This window comes from Salmo trutta, chromosome 38 (assembly GCF_901001165.1).
Source record: "Salmo trutta chromosome 38, fSalTru1.1, whole genome shotgun sequence".
Classification (NCBI taxonomy): Eukaryota; Metazoa; Chordata; class Actinopteri; order Salmoniformes; family Salmonidae; genus Salmo; species Salmo trutta.
Window position 1 is genome coordinate 27,683,362 of NC_042994.1, and position 17,345 is coordinate 27,700,706.

General features: G+C 41.6%; 1 protein-coding gene and 1 long non-coding RNA gene across 2 annotated transcripts in view; one reads left to right on the forward strand and one right to left on the reverse strand.

The window, feature by feature from the left end:
* Nucleotides 1-17,345, reverse strand: part of LOC115178195 (zinc finger protein 658B-like) — a 1,063,446-nt gene that overhangs the window by 841,104 nt on the left and 204,997 nt on the right. The gene's annotated exons all lie outside the window — the stretch shown is intronic.
* Nucleotides 15,306-17,052, forward strand: LOC115178251 (uncharacterized). The gene is made up of 2 exons (XR_003872581.1): nt 15,306-15,371; nt 16,857-17,052. It is a non-coding gene; the product is annotated as an uncharacterized LOC115178251 (long non-coding RNA).

Consider the following 17,345-nt stretch of genomic DNA (forward strand, 5'->3'; position numbering starts at 1 on the left):
AGATGTTCTGTCTTCAGGATGTTCTGGGTTGATGGCTGTTGGAGAGGGGAGGAGCAGTTGAGTGAGCTGGGGAGTTTATTCTTCTTGGAAGATATTTTGTGTTATAAACGTACTTTAATTTGAAGAGTTTTTTGACCATTCGGAGACCTAATCTCAAACACTCATGAAACATGAGAAAAATGTAGTCTACACTAAAGAATATGAATTTGATCAGAAAAAAGGTTTTTGACTGTTTTTTTTTAAATATTGTTTTTTATTATTATTATTATTTTATTTTAACCTTTATTTAACTAGGCAAGTCAGTGAAGAACAAATTCTTATTTTCAATGACGGCCTAGGAACAGTTAGTTAACTGCCTTGTTCAGGGGCAGAATGACAGATTGCATGAAAATAAAGATGTATAAAAAATGTACAGTTTCGGAGACACCTAAGCCTTGTTATGGATAAATGTCTATAAAGATAGACTGGTAAAAGATATCTGCTCCATTTTTGGGGCACATGTTGACAAGATGTTGGGGAATCACTGGAGGGGGATATTGACACACTGAGCATCTCAGTGTACAGTTCAATAAACACAATAGACATTTTGTTACATTTCAGTCTTCTGTGATGTATTTGAAGTGTCATATTGGGATGCAAACTCAAATATGAATACATCTAAACTATATCTGACATGGTACTGGTGTCTTCTTTTTTAAAGCCCATAACCATGTGTGTGATGTGTCAACAAAAAAGGGCACCCCCCCATAAAAAGATCCTGCAACAGAAAGCTGCACAATATGTTGAGTAAAGTATTTTGTTAACCATGACTATATCCAACCCAACTCCATGTGTTGCCGCTATCATGTTCCTACCATGACTATATCCAACCCAACTCCATGTGTTTCCACTATCATGTATCCTACCATGATTATATCCAACCCTACTCCATGTGTCCCCACTATCACGTATCCTACCATGACTATATCCAACCCAACTCCATGTGTTTCCACTATCATGTATTCTACCATGACTATATCCAACCCTACTCCATGTGTTTCCACTATCATGTATCCTACCATGATTATATCAAACCCTAATCCATGTGTTTCCACTATCATGTATCCTACCATGACTATATCCAACCCAGCTCCATGTGTTTCCACTATCATGTATCCTACCATGATTATATCAAACCCTACTCCATGTTTCCACTATCATGTATCCTACCATGACTATATCCAACCCTACTCCATGTGTTTCCACTATCATGTATCCTACCATGATAATATCAAACCCTACTCCATGTGTTTCCACTATCATATATCCTACCATGATTATATCAAACCCTACTCCATGTGTTTCCACTATCATGTATCCTACCATGACTATATCCAACCCAGCTCCATGTGTTTCCACTATCATGTATCCTACCATGACTATATCCAACCCTACTCCATGTGTTTCCACTATCATGTATCCTACCATGATTATATCAAACCCTACTTCATGTGTTTCCACTATCATGTATCCTACCATGACTATATCAAACCCAACTCCATGTGTTTCCACTATCGTGTTTCCACTATCATGTATCCTACCATGATTATATCCAACCCTACTCCATGTGTTTCCATTATAATGTATCCTACCATGACTATATAAATGTAATCGCTGTTTTTCAGTTTTTCTCTCTAAATCACACTGTTAATAGAAAAACAACAACATTGGATGTTCTAAGTCCACAACAATACTTAAACCACATCAGGAGACCACATTTGAAGTCTGAGAAAAATCTAAGACATTTTCATTTTTGGGTGTAGATATCCTTTAATTCAAGTGGCACCAGCAAGAGTCTTGCTTGGTTAGTGGTGTCTCTGTAGCACACATGTGATTGCAGAGTCTGCTGAACAAATCACAACTGGATTGATGCAAATAATCATGATGTCATTCTGTCAGGTAGGCATAAAGTTCACCTCATCTAATATAACAGGCTTTTAAAATTGGTTCATAATTTCTACTTAAAATATCAAAGGGACGTAAAAGGCACCCATTTTGTGGAAATGACCCTTTACATTTGCAACACAAACAATATTTTACAAAATCATGATGAAAGTGGCCATTTTAGACATATTCATGCCTCTTGATTGCAATAGACGGTCATAAGTTTTCCGTCTGTTTGCTATTCTCGTTCAGACAGGAGAGAGACGTGACTATTGTGGATCCTCTGGGGAGCATCAACAACATCCTGATGCTGACGAGGCAGAGAAGTGTCTCTCCAGATCAGAACACCAGATGGTACAGCTTGGTCTGGTCTAGCATACAGCTTGCTCCGTCTGGGCCTGGGCTGGGTTTCTGTAAAGCACTTCATGACAACAGTGGCATCAGCATCCATAATGATATGTGTCTGTGCCCCCTCTTTATGATTACCAGGACAACGCTAGCCCTTCCTCCCTCCCGGAGTCCCTGTGTTGTGCCTCTCCCAGTAGCGCCTTACTGCTGGGTATGAAGAGGTTGTCTGTGCTGCTGGTGGACTGCAGGAAAACAACGGGGCTGAGTGGAACTGTGAGAGGAGGAGAAGAGAAGAAAGGATCAGATTTGACACATCAAAGTAAGTGCTGTGGTTTAGTTTGAACAAATACAATAGATCTGCCCACTGGTATCTGTTACCAGGACAACCAGCAGAGTTCTGTTAGTTGACATGAAAATAGACTGGTGGATATGGATGTTATGAATATCATAACACTGAAAAAGGATTCTGCCTATGAAAAGAGAGAAACCAATAGACCATATAAAACCTTGAAAGTTAGCTTTAGAGAGAAATTTTCAAGATGATCTGATGCTAGGTGCATATTTTACAAAAACTTTCCTTAAAAACATTGTGGATGTTACATTGCCTGTCCCAGTCAACCCCCCCTATCTTTACAAGACTCTAGAAGAGGCAGACTAAACTCCAGACACTTCAATGTGGTCTGTATTGCTTCATTAACGTCTGATCTACAGAACTTGTTAAACATGCAAATGTACAGTTGTAGTTGGAAGTTTACATACACCTTAGCCAACTACATTTAAACTCAGTTTTTCACAATTCCTGACATTTAATCCTAGTAAAAATTCCCTGTCTTAGTTAGGATCACCAATTTATTTTAAGAATGTGAAATGTCAGAATAATAGCAGAGTTATTTAGGCTTTTATTTCTTCCATTACATTCCCAGTGGGTCAGAAGTTTACATGCACTCAATTAGTATTTTGTAGAATTGCCTTTGAATTGTTTAACTTGGGTCAAATGTTTCAGGTAGCCTTCCACAAGCTTCCCACAATAAGTTGGGTGAATCTTGGCCCATTCCTCCTGACAGAGCTGGTGTAACTGAGTCAGGTTTGTAGGCCTCCTTGCTCGCACACGCTTTTCAGTTCTGCCCACACATTTTCTATAGGATTAAGGTCACGGCTTTGTAATGACCACTCCAATACCTTGACTTTGTTGTCCTTAAGCCATTTTTCCACAACCGTGGAAGTATGCTTGGCGTCATTGTCCATTTGGAAGACCCATTTGCGACCAAGCTTTAACTTCCTGACTGATGTCTTGAGATGTTGCTTCAATATATCCACATAATTTGCCTTCCTCATGATGCCATCTATTTTGTGAAGTGCTCCAGTCCCTCCTGCAGCAAAACACCCCACAACATGATGCTGCCACACGTGTGCATCACGGTTGGGATGGTGTTCTTCGGCTTGCAAGCCTCCCCCTTTTTCCTCAGAACATAACGATGGACATTATGGCCAAACAGTTCTATTTTTGCTTCATCAGACCAGAGGACATTTCTCCAAAAAGTATGATATTTGCGGTATGACGGCTGTGTGATTCCATGGTGTTTATACTTGCATACTATTGTTTGTACAGATGAACGTGGTACCTTCAGGCATTTGGAAAATGCTCCCAATGATGAACCAGACTTGTAGAGGTCTACATTCTTTTATCTGAGGTCTTGGCTGATATCTTTTGATTTTCCCATGATGTCTAGTAAAGAGGCACTGAGTTTGAAGGTAGGCCTTGAAGTACATCCACAGGTACACTTCCAATTGGCTCAAATGATGTCAATTAGCCTATCAGAAGCTTCGAAAGCTATGACATAATTATCTTGAATTTTCCAAGGCTGTTTAAAGACACAGTCAACTTAGTGTATGTAAACTTCTGACCCACTGGAAATGTGATAAAGTGAATTATAAGTGAAATAATCTGTCTGCAAACAATTGTTGGAAAAATGACTTGTGTCATGCACAAGTAGATGTCCAAATCGACTTGCTAAAACTATAGTTTCATAACAAGAAATGTGTGGAGTGGTTGAAAAACGAGTTTTACTAACTCCAACCTAAGTGTATGTAAACTTCGACTTCAACTGTATATACTGTATACTGTATCCTTCACTATCTGTTCTTTACTATATATTGCATCTTAGCCGCTCTGTTACTGCTCATCCATATATTTTATATATTCTTATCCCATTCCTTTACTAGATTGTGTGAATTAGGTTTTGTTGTGGAATTGTTAGATATTACCCGTTAGATACTGCTGCACTGTCGGATTTAGAAGCACAAGCATTTCGCTACACTCACAATAACATCTGCTAACCATGTGTATGTGATCAATAACATGTGATTTCATTTGATTTCAACAAAACAAATCCATGTGATGATGTTTGATCAATCTGGAAAACGGATTGGATTTGTAAAAACCCATCTACATAAGGTATTTTTATTAATTTTCACACAACTGGCACCCTAAATCCAGTGACTGGTGACATTTTGTGTTTCAACCAACTTGCAACCTAAATCCGACTCAAAGAAATGTAACTAGAAACTAAACATTGAACAGACGTCTGTGCCGTGGGCTGGGTTGAATAAGCGGCAGATGTTGGATCAATATCCACCTTAGTAGCTAAGTTTCCGTGCAATTTGTGACAGATTTTCATGTGAATATTCTCAAATCTGCATAAAACAATACATGCATTTTCCCACCGGAAAACAGATTTGTTGCGGATAAAGTCTGCGTGATGACGTAGTACACGGGAACAAATGTTTCTGCTGTTGAATTCCCATGTACTGAATGAAAAATGCAAGTTAAATGGGATTTCACAGCATTTTCAACTCTACTGATGGTTTTGAAAAACCGTTGCGTTAAATAGAAAACGTTCTCTTGTCCCGTGCACTGTAGCCAACAGCGCACAGATACAGTGCTGGTAGGCTACCTACATGAGATTATTGTGGATAAGAGCGATATTATTTTATTTGTCAAATGGCAACCAAGCATCGATCATCATGTCACCAGAATAGGACCATCAAATGTATTGGAAAGGAGCATCAAGCTCATCACCTGCACTTTCACCACCCTGTGAAGTTCATAATTTATTTCATATGTAGCCTAATAAACTGCAAATTCGTAGAGGGAGGACCACACAATATATCATCGCGTGACTCCAAGTTACCTAAGATATTATCGTGATTAAATCAATATTTGCGCATAAAGGATTAATGCCGCGACTTCTCGTTTATAAATTTTTACTCACACAAAAAGACCCCACCATGTCAAACGAACGAACAAATCATCTGTCGGCGTTTAGAAAAGTGTGCAGGCATATCCTGTTTCCATCAGCCCGGTCATTACTTTTGAAATGGTTGGATCAATATCCACCATCATGATATGGATGAAGCCTGATTTGGAATGTCTGAGTTCTATCTGATGTCATAATACACACCTCTGATAATGAAGTGATATTTGGAATGTCTGAGTAGTTCTTGCTGGCTTCATAGTTTACTCCTCTGATAATCAAGTGATATTCACATGTTATGCATTTGCTCCATTGTTTACATTTAAGTTGGAGGCCCACTCTGATGATTTATGTCTTACATCGTGGGGCTTTAAAATAATAGTATGGTGACATCTCAGTGTGGCTTGAAATGACTAGGATTATTAATCAAAAACTCCTACAGCAACAACACACTGTGGCTTTGACTTCAAGAAGAGAATTGGCTGAAGGGTGGTGGTGCTACTCTATATGTAAGGCTGTCCAATATGAATGTTCAATACACACAATAGGTTGATCGGTTGCTAGTTAGCTAGCTGTACAATCTAATACCAATGTTCAATACACACAATAGGTTGATCAGTAGCCAGCTAGCTGCTACGTCTTTAGCCGCACAGCTAGCTAACACAGCTAGCTAACACAGCTAGCTAACACAGCTAGCTAACACAGCTAGCTAACACAGCTAGCTAACACAGCTAGCTAACAACAAAGTCAAAATGGATTCCAGGCCTGGTGGTGGCAGCAGTGCACTACAACCACTGTTTACCGGCGCTTCCCGAGTGAAAAATAATTTGGCTATATAAAGAGGGCATGACAAAACCTATTCCCCCTCAGGAGACTGAAAAGGTTTGGCATGGGTCCTCAGATCACAACGCAGGGCGAGACGGATTACCAGGACGTGTACTCCAAGCATGCGCTGACCAACTGGCAAGTGTCTTCACTGACATGTTCAAGCTCTCCCTGTCTGAGTCTGTAATACCAACATGTTTCAAGCAGACCACCATAGTCCCTGTGACCAAGAACACCAAGGTAACCTACTTGATTGACTACCGACCCATAGCACTCACGTCTGTAGCAATGAAGTGCTTTGAAAGGCTGGTCATCTCTGTGGAGATCGGAGAACCTTCCAGAAGGACAACCACCTCTGCAACACTCTGCCAATCTGGCCTTTATGGTAGAGTGGCCAGACGGAAGCCACTCCTCAGTAAAAGGCACATGACAGCCCACTTAGAGTTTGCCAAAAGGCACCCAAATGATTCTCAGACCATGAGAAACAAGATTCTCTGGTCTGATGAAATCAAGATTGAACAATGGCCTGAATGCCAAGCGTGACGTCTGGAGGAAACCTGGCACCCTCCTTACGATGAAGCATGGTGGTTGCAGAATCATGCTGTGAGGATGTTTTTCAGCAGCAAAGACTGGGAGGCTAGTCACAATTGAGGCAAAGATGAACAGAGCAAAGTACAGAGAGATCCTTGATGAAAACCTACTCCAGAGATCTCAGGACCTCAGACTGGGGCGAAGGTTCACCTTCCAACAGGACAACGACCCTAAGCACACAGCCAAGATAACGCAGGAGTGGCTTCAGGACAAGTCTCTGAATGTCCTTGAGTGGCCCAGCCAGAGCCCGGACTTAAACCTGATCGAACATCTTTGGAGAGACCTGAAAATAGCTGTGCAGCAACGTTCCCAATCCAACCTGACAGAGCTTGAGAGGATTTACAGAGAAGAATGGGAGAAGCTACCCAAATACAGGTGTGCCAAGCTTGTGTTGTCATACCCAAGAAGGCTCGAGGCTGTAATCACTGCCAAAGGTGCTTCAACAATGTACTGAGTAAAGGGTCTGAATACTTATGTAAATGTCATATTTCAGTTCAAATTTTAAAAAATTGTGATGACGGAAAAACATAATTTAATCAATTTTAGAATAAGTCTGTAACGTGACAAAATTTGGAAAAAGTCAAGGCGTCTGAATACTTTCCGAATGCTGTCCTCTCCAAATTTAGCTGTATTTTATTGGTTGGAATTGTTTTAAGATGGCCACACCGTGGATTATTTAGCTGTTTGATTTTTAATTCTAGGACCTCTTTAGGTATAATATATATAAATATATACAGTGGGGAGAACAAGTATTTAATACACTGCCGATTTTGCAGGTTTTCCTACTTACATAGCATGTAGAGGTCTTGTCACGTCCTGACCAGTTAAGGGTTATTTGTTGTTGGAGTTTGGTCAGGATGTGGCAGAGGGTATTTGTTTTTTATGGTTTGGTGTGGTGGTGTAGGTAGTAGGTTGTTTTATTTATGTATTCCGGGGGTTTTGGGCACTGCTCTGTGTTTATGTATTTCTAGGTTTAGTTAGTTAGTTAGTTGTGGGTATAGGTTCTAGGTTTGTTTTCTATGTAGAGTTAATTGGGATTGGACTCCCAATTGAAGGCAGGTGTGTTGAGTTGCCTTTGATTGGGAGTCCTATATTAGTAGGGTGTGTTTGTCTGTGTGTTTGTGGGTAATTGTTTGTGAGCACTGCGTTTATTGAGCCTGCTACACTGTCTAGTCATGAGTACTGTTTATTGTTTTGTTTTTCCTGTGGATGCTTTTCGTTTTTTCCATTAAAAGCATGAGTATCCACATACCCGCTGCAGTTTGGTCAATTCAACACGGCACTTTTTGTGACAGGTCTGTAATTTTTATCATAGGTACACTTCAACTGTGAGAGACGGAATCTAAAACAAAAATCCAGAAAATCACATTGTATGACTTTTAAGTAATTCATTTGCATTTTATTGCATGACATAAGTATTTGATACATCAGAAAAGCAGAACTTAATATTTGGTACAGAAAACTTTGTTTGCAATTACAGAGATCATACATTTCCTGTAGTTCTTGACCAGGTTTGCACACACTGCAGCAGAGATTTTGGCCCACTCCTCCATACAGACCTTCTCCAGATCCTTCAGGTTTTGGGGCTGTCGCTGGGCAATACGGACTTTCAGCTCCCTCCAAAGATTTTCTATTGGGTTCAGGTCTGGAGACTGGCTAGGCCACTCCAGGACCACGAGATGCTTCTTACGGAGCCACTTCTTAGTTGCCCTGGCTGTGTGTTTTGGGTCGTTGTCATGCTGGAAGACCCAGCCACGACCCATCTTCAATGCTCTTACTGAGGGAAGGAGGTTGTTGGCCAAGATCTCGCGATACATGGCCCCATCCATCCTCCCCTGAATATGGTGCAGTCATCCTGTCCCCTTTGCAGAAAAGCATCCCCAAAGAATGATGTTTCCACCTCCATGCTTCACGGTTGGGATGGTGTTCTTGGGGTTGTACTCAACCTTCTTCTTCCTCCAAACACGGCGAGTGGAGTTTAGACCAAAAAGCTCTATTTTTGTCTCATCAGACCACATGACCTTCTCCCATTCCTCCTCTGGATCATCCAGATGGTCATTGGCAAACTTCAGACGGGCCTGGACATGCGCTGGCTTGAGCAGGGGGACCTTGCGTGCGCTGAAGGATTTTAATCCATGACGGCGTAGTGTGTTACTAATGGTTTTCTTTGAGACTGTGGTCCCAGCTCTCTTCAGATCATTGACCAGGTCCTGCCGTGTAGTTCTGGGCTGATCCCTCACCTTCCTCATGATCATTGATGCCCCACGAGGTGAGATCTTGCATGGAGCCCCAGACCGAGGGTGATTGATCGTCATCTTGAACTTCTTCCATTTTATAATAATTGCGCCAACAGTTGTTGCGGCCGCAAAACTTGACACTGAAGGGGAGGGTCCGGGTTGCCCTACGGCGGCGGATCAGGTGCGGGACGTGGCCTCTGTTTCACCCTTGGCGTCGCCCTCTTCGGTGGCGCACCTGGCAGCGCCGAAGGTCTGGTGGGCGACCCTGACTTCGCCCAGCTAGCGGGCGACCCTTGTTGCGCCCGGCTGGCGGACGACCCTGGCTGCGCCCGGCTGGCGGGTGTCCCTTGCTGCGCCCAGCTGGCGGGCGGCGATGGCTGCGCCCGACTGTCAGATGACCCTGGCTGCGCCCGGCTGGTGGGCGGCGACGGCTGCGCCCGGCTGGCGGATGACCCTGGCTGCGCCCGGCTGGCGGGCGGCGATGGCAGATCCGGACAGGCGGGCCACTCTGGCAGCTCCGAACAGGCGGGCCACTCTGGCAGCTCCGGACAGGCGGGCCACTCTGGCAGCTCCTGACTGGCGGGCGGCTCTGGCAGCTCCTGACTGGCGGGCGGCTCTGGCAGCTCCGGACTGGCGAGACCCACTGGAGGCCTAGTCCTGGGAGGTGGCACAGGACGGACCAGGATGGGGAGACCCACTGGAGGCCTGGTCCGTGGAGCAGGCACAGGACAGACCAGGATGGGGAGACCCACTGGAGGCCTGGTCCGAGGAGGAGGCACAGGCTTAACCAAGATGGGGAGACCCACTGGAGGCCTAGTCCTGGGCGCAGGCACAGGATAGACCGGGTCCTGAAGACGCATTGGGGTCTAGAGCGCACAGCCTGCACAACCCGTCCTGGCTCGATGCCCAACCTCCCCCGGCAGATGTTAGGAGCTGGGATGTAGCGCACCGGGCTCTCCACGCGTACTGGGGACACCGTGCGCTTTACCGCATAACACGGTGTCTGACTAGTGCTGCGCTGCCTCCTGTAAGCACGGGGAGCTGGCTCAGGTCTCCAACCTGACTCTGCCACACTCCCCGTGTGCCCCCCCAAAAAATGTTTGGGGGGCTGCCTCTCGGGCTTCCTTGCCAGCCGTTTTCCCTCATACCGTTGGTCCTTCTTGTGGTCGGTAATTCTGTAACGGCTGTCTGAAGAGTGAGTAGACCAAGGCGCAGCGGAGTTAGTGTTCATCTTTGTATTTAATTACGGCAAGAACACTATACAAAAACAAAACAAGGAAACCGACAGCCAAGCAGTCCTATCAGGTGCAAAACACTAAACAGAAACAATCCCCCACAAAACCCAAAGGAAACACATGCTCCTTATGTGTGACTCCCAATCAGCAACAACGAGCTTCAGCTGTGCCTGATTGGGAGCCACACACGGCCCAAAACAAAGAAATACAAAACATAGAGAAATGAACATAGAACGCCCCCCCAATGTAACACCCTGGCCTAACCAAAATAATGAACAAAAACCCTCTCTATGGCCAGGGCGTTACACAGTTAATACAGGTAATGAGTGGAGAACAGGAGGGCTTCTTAAAGAAAAACTAACAGGTCTGTGAGAGCCGGAATTCTTACTGGTTGGTAGGTGATCAAATACTTATGTCATGCAATAAAATGCAAATTAATTACTTAAAAATCCTACAATGTGATTTTCTGGATTTTTGTTTTAGATTCCGTCTCTCACAGTTGAAGTGTACCTATGATAACAATTACAGCCCTCTACATGCTTTGTAAGTAGGAAAACCTGCAAAATTGGCAGTGTATCAAATACTTGTTCTCCCCACTGTATATTTACAGTACCAGTCAAAAGTTTGGACACACCGACTCATTCCATTCAGTTTTTCTTTATTTTTACTATTTTCTACATTGTAGAATGACCCAAAACACACGGCCAAGGCAACAAAGGAGTGGCTCAAGAAGAAGCACATTAAGGTCCTGGAGTGGCCTAGCCAGTCTCCAGACCTTAATCCCATAGAAAATCTGTGGAGGGAGCTGAAGGTTCGAGTTGCTAAACGTCAGCCTCGAAACCTTAATGACTTGGAGAAGATCTGCAAAGAGGAGTGGGACAAAATCCCTCCTGAGATCTGTGCAAACCTGGTGGCCAACTACAAGAAACGTCTGACCTCTGTGATTGCCAACAAGGGTTTTGCCACCAAGTACTAAGTCATGTTTTGCAGAGGGGTCAAATACTTATTTCCCTCATTAAAATGCAAATCATTTTATAACATTTTTGACATGCGTTTCTCTGGATTTTTTTGTTGTTATTCTGTCTCTCACTGTTCAAATAAACCTACCATTAAAATTATAGACTGATAATTTCTTTGTCAGTGGGCAAACGTACAAAATCAGCAGGGGATCAAATACTTTTTTCCCTCACTGTATATATTTTTTTATCAAATATTGAATTTGAGCTTTACTAATATTGCCCATAGAAATGCATTTATTAACATGTTGATAACTGGCAAAAAATACTTTTTAATTTTTTTTAGGAATAAGGTTTTGAAGTGTCTGTCCTATATCTAGGCGATATAAGAAAGCTCAGGGAATATTTTATATATAGTTTTACATATATTTAACTTGTTATGGATAGGGGGCAGTATTTTCACGACCGGATAAAAACGTACCCAATTTAATCTGATTATTACTCCTGCCCAGAATCTATAATATGCATATAATTATTAGCTTTGGATAGAAAACACTCCAACGTTTCTAAAACTGTTTGAATGGTGTCTGTGAGTATAACAGAACTCATTTGGCAGGCCAAAACCTGAGAAGATTCCAAACAGGAAGCGCCCTCTCTGACCATTTCTTGGCCTTCTTGATCATCTCTATCCAAAACAGGGGATCTCTGCTGTAACGTGACATTTTCTAACGCTCCCATAGGCTCTCAGAAGGCGCCAGAACGTTGAATGATGACTTTGCAGGCCATGGCTGAAAAACAGTAGCGCATTTGGTAAGTGGTAGATCTGAGAACAATGAGACGGGTGTGCGTGTGCACGAGACGACTCCATGTTTTCATTTTCAGTCTTTGAACGAAAACAACGACTCCCGGTCGGAATATTATTGCTTTTTTACGAGAAAAATCGCATAAAAATTGATTTTAAACAGCGTTTGACATGCTTTGAAGTAAGGTAATGGAATATTTTGATTTTTTTTGTCACGAAATGCGCCGGGTGCGTCACCCTCCGTTACCCTTCGGATAGTGTCTTGAACGCACAACAAAACACTGCTATTTGGATATAACTATGGATTATTTTGAACCAAACCAACATTTGTTATTGAAGTAGAAGTCCTGGGAGTGCATTCTGACGAAGAACAGCAAAGGTAATCCAATTTTTCTTATAGTAAATCTGAGTTTGGTGAGTACCAAACTTGGTGGGTGTCAAAATAGCTAGCCCATGATGGCGAGCTATCTACTCAGAATATTGCAAAATGCGCTTTCACCGAAAAGCTATTTTAAAATCGGACATAGCGATTGCATAAAGGAGTTCTGTATCTATAATTCTTAAAATAATTGTTATGTTTTTTGTGAATGTTTATTGTGAGTAATTTAGTAAATTCACCGGAAGTGTTCGGTGGGAATGCTAGTTCTGAACGTCACATGCTAATGTAAAAAGCTGGTTTTTGATATAAATATGAACTTGATTGAACAAAACATGCATGTATTGTATAACATAATGTCCTAGGAGTGTCATCTGATGAAGATCATCAAAGGTTAGTGCTGCATTTAGCTGTGGTTTTGTTTTTTGTGACATTATATGCTAGCTTGAAAAACAGGTATCTGATTATTTCTGGCTGGGTACTCTGCTGACATAATCTAATGTTTTGCTTTCGCTGTAAAGCCTTTTTGAAGTCGGACAGTGTGGTTAGATAAAGGAGAGTCTTGTCTTCAAAATGGTGTAAAATAGTCATATGTTTGAAAAATGGAAGTTTTCGGATTTTTGAGGACTTTGTATTGTGAGTAATTTAGTAAATTCACCGGAAGTGTTCGATGGGGATTCTAGTTCTGAACGTCACATGCTAATGTAAAAAGCTGGTTTTTGATATAAATATGAACTTGATTGAACAAAACATGCATGTATTGTATAACATAATGTCCTAGGAGTGTCATCTGATGAAGATCATCAAAGGTTAGTGCTGCATTTAGCTGTGGTTTTGTTTTTTGTGACATTATATGCTAGCTTGAAAAACGGGTATCTGATTATTTCTGGCTGGGTACTCTGCTGACATAATCTAATGTTTTGCTTTCGCTGTAAAGCCTTTTTGAAGTCGGACAGTGTGGTTAAATAAAGGAGAGTCTTGTCTTCAAAATGGTGTAAAATAGTCATATGTTTGAAAAATGGAAGTTTTCGGATTTTTGAGGACTTTGTATTTCGCGCCACGCCCATCATTGGATATTGGAGCAGGTGTTCCGCTAGCGGAACGTCTATATGTAAGAGGTTTTAACCCCTTATTTTTTGGGGCACAAAACTACCTCCGTACTTCCATTTGTGTGTGTATAGGTTACCTTCAAACGAGTTCCACTGAGCTACATAGAGAACACCATTATGTTGGTGAGTCTCCCCTTTTCCATTTTAATTTAATATCGGGGGTTCAGCTTTGGGTCATGTTAGGGGCTGTACCAAATGTTTGATGTATTATAATAATTGATTATGCTTATGTTGTATTACATTTATAGGGTCCTAGACTACATATTAACAATATATATATTAATTATAAAGATTTAATATTGTTCCACAGTCTTTTCTAATCTCTGCCTCTTATAAAGAAACTGTCTGAGAAATATAATGTGTGACTGTGAGACATAACTCTGCAGGGGAGTGTAAGAGATAAGAGACTAGTCAGACATTCCACTATAAATCAAATTGGGGAGTGGACATTTACTGCTAAGCTTTTAGATAACATTAAAACTCTTGTTTCTGTAGCTGTGTAGGCATGGTTTTGGTCTCATGAGTAGAAGGTAAAGACGTAGGCAGTGACATCACTAAGATATATGTGTTAAGGCTGTGTAAGGGAGGCGAAGTCAGGTGCAGGAGAGCAGAGTAGAGTAAACAGGCACACTTTTATTCTGTTCAACAATAGGCACAAAAAATGACATAAGTCCCCAAAAACACGGAACATAAACTGTAAAAGTATCGCGCGTGAACATACACCATTAACAATGAACAATAACACACAAAGACATGATGGGGAACGGAGGACTAAATACATGTAGATTGATTGGGGAATGAAAACCAGGTGTGTATGGAACAAGACAAAACAAAAGGACATTTGAAAAATAGAGCGGCGATGGCTAGAAAGCCAGTGACGTCGATCGCCGAATGCCGCCCAAACAAGGAGAGGAGCCGACTTCGGCGGAAGTTGTGACAATATGACTGCAGGACAAATAAAACAACTCAGACCCTTTTCTATTTTGCAGAACTTACTCGGAAACATGCGTGCTATGTTCCTGTCGTCAACTTCTGTCTGCAATTGCATTAAAGTTGTTTTAATTATTTCATTGAAGATATTGTCAAAATGCTAATTTCACCAATGAGCCAATGATTGACAAGGACCAAGGAACCCCAACAGTAGCTCAAGCGGTTTGGATGCTACAGACATTTTTTGTAAGAAGACCGATTTTCGGGATGTCTCATGGTCTGACAAAAACCGTTGTAGCTCGACAACCTTCCACCGCACAGGCGGAAGGCCGACATTTGCAGATGTGATGGATTGAGACGCAGCCCATGCAAAAAATAAATACAGATATCTTTATCTTAAACTGATGGATTTCTATGTTACTTAGATTGATGCACAGGTGCTTCTTAAGGATTAACATCACCAGTAGGTTTAGGCTATCACATCCTTATGATATACAGTATCTATTTTCATAAGAGCAACGTGACTACAAGAGACAGGACGGGAATGTCAGACTGTTTTATGGGACAAATCAACCTTTTTTTTCTAAATTAGTGGTAATTGAATTTGTTGATAAAATGCAGGACATGATTGTTTGGTTGTGCGGGACATGTGGTCACCCTAATTACCCGCCTCACTGACTCTCCCTTGGCCAGGTGAAACGACCTCTCTCTCAGAAGCACTTCTCTCCCTGCCTCTTGCTTCAGTAACCCAGCCACTCTTTTACCATCAGATGGTCCGTCAATCTGTAAGTCTCTGCTTTCTTTGCTTTTCATGTGCTGGTTTTGTTTTAGTTGTGTTCTGTGGGCTCCTGCCTGTGCTACTTGGTCTCGAGTTGTTAACAATGTTGGGCTCTGGCTTGCTACTCACTACTTACTGTTGTGGTAGGCTAGCTAGACTAGTTAGCTGGCTAGGCTAGTAGGTTAAAATAGCTAATGTTAGCTGGCTGGCTAAGAACTGCATGTAACATGATTTGAAAACTGGTTAGATGGCATTGTGTATTTACAAAACTTTGGTTTACTTTAATGTGGCTCAATTTGCTATTAAAGCTGTAAATTAGAGCTAGCTAGGTGTTGATAGCCACTGGCTGACTCATGCAGTGCTGAAGAAGGTAGGCCTGGTAGGGCTAACATTAGCAGGCTAGTTGCCTAGCAACCCTGCAAGCTTATCTGTAACAGTCAATTCATAAAGTATTTGCTTGTAAGTTGGCTGAAAATGTTATTGAAACCAGTAGTCATGAGTGCACACGATGGTTTAATTTGAAGTTATCTATTTGAAGATATTTCTGTCAAAGTTTACATTGTAGGGAATAGGCTGGCTAGCCGGGTCCTCCATATTACTTCACAGCCTGTAAAAAAGAATTATGACATGACTAAGGCATTCTTTGAAATTCTGATCGGTTTTATGTACTCGAAAAATAGAAAAGAGAGGTATAACTTTGCATTGGGACTTGTGATGCTATACTAATGCAGATCCATATGTTACATGTGGATACATTTAGCTACCTTAACTTTAAGGGAGTTGTATGGTCATATTTAGATGTGAAAAAATAACAGACAGAGAAAACAATTTCTATTCTAACAGTATTTGGGTCATTCTTGAGCTCTGGTAATATTTCAGTCCCACTGACTGATTTTGTATATACATTGAAATGTCCAGTATAATGAATTTAAATAAATATAGCATTAAAACTTTTTATTATTACAAAATCATAGTTTTTTAGCTGACACCAAGAATTGTGTCATGTCCCCCAGGCGTTTCAATTAATTTTTACTTGGGAAATTAATATTAAAATGTGCACATAATTTAATGCAAACATAAATTTGTGTTATTTTGTTGAGAAAGTATTTTTATCAAATAAATGCATGATTATTGATTAAAATCACACAATTTAGCTCTGTCCCTCAGTCTACATGTAATGGGTTGTAAACCTGTGACAGGGTTGAGTTATTTACTTTATTTATGAATATTGCATCTAAACAAATTAATTATTGAATATTTTATACATTATATATTGTTTATATTCCCTTATGAAACATGCTGTAATGTGTTCCATGTGAACAGAAAATATATTTTAAGGCAGGTAGCCTAGTGGTAGGAGAGTTGGGCAAGGCTCTTAACTTCAGTTGTTCCTTTAAGTTGCTCTGAATCCTAAATTACTCAATGATTATAGTGTATACATGTATATATTCTAAGACTCTTTGAAGTAACGTTATTCCATTGAAACATCTAGGGAATGATGGCACCCACATCAGCAGCAGAACGACAAAGGCAGTGTCTTGCACGTCACAATGCTGACCCAGTAAAAAGGGAACAATACCTTGAGAGAGAGAGATGGAAAAGGAATGTTGATTCAGGGAAAAAGATCAGTGATTTAAGTGAGAGAGACCAGCATCAGAAGCGTAAACAGTGGAGAACAGCATACAAAAGAAGCAAGGAGAGGAAAGGAGCACTGAGGAACTTGACCATTAAGTCCACATCATGAACGTTGAAGAGAACGGCGGACAGGTTGGTGGCTAAGGGCCGTGATATCAGTGATGCACAGGAGCTTTACAAAGGCCTCCATGTCAGTGAAGCTGTTCTGTGTGAAGAGTGCTGATGTTGAACCTGCGATGGAGATGATGCCAAGACCGATAAAAGCGATGCCCTCCATCATGAGAATAAACCAGTTCATCACCCTTGCTCCTGGTGAGCTGATGTCTGTTGATGTCAGTTGCCTTTG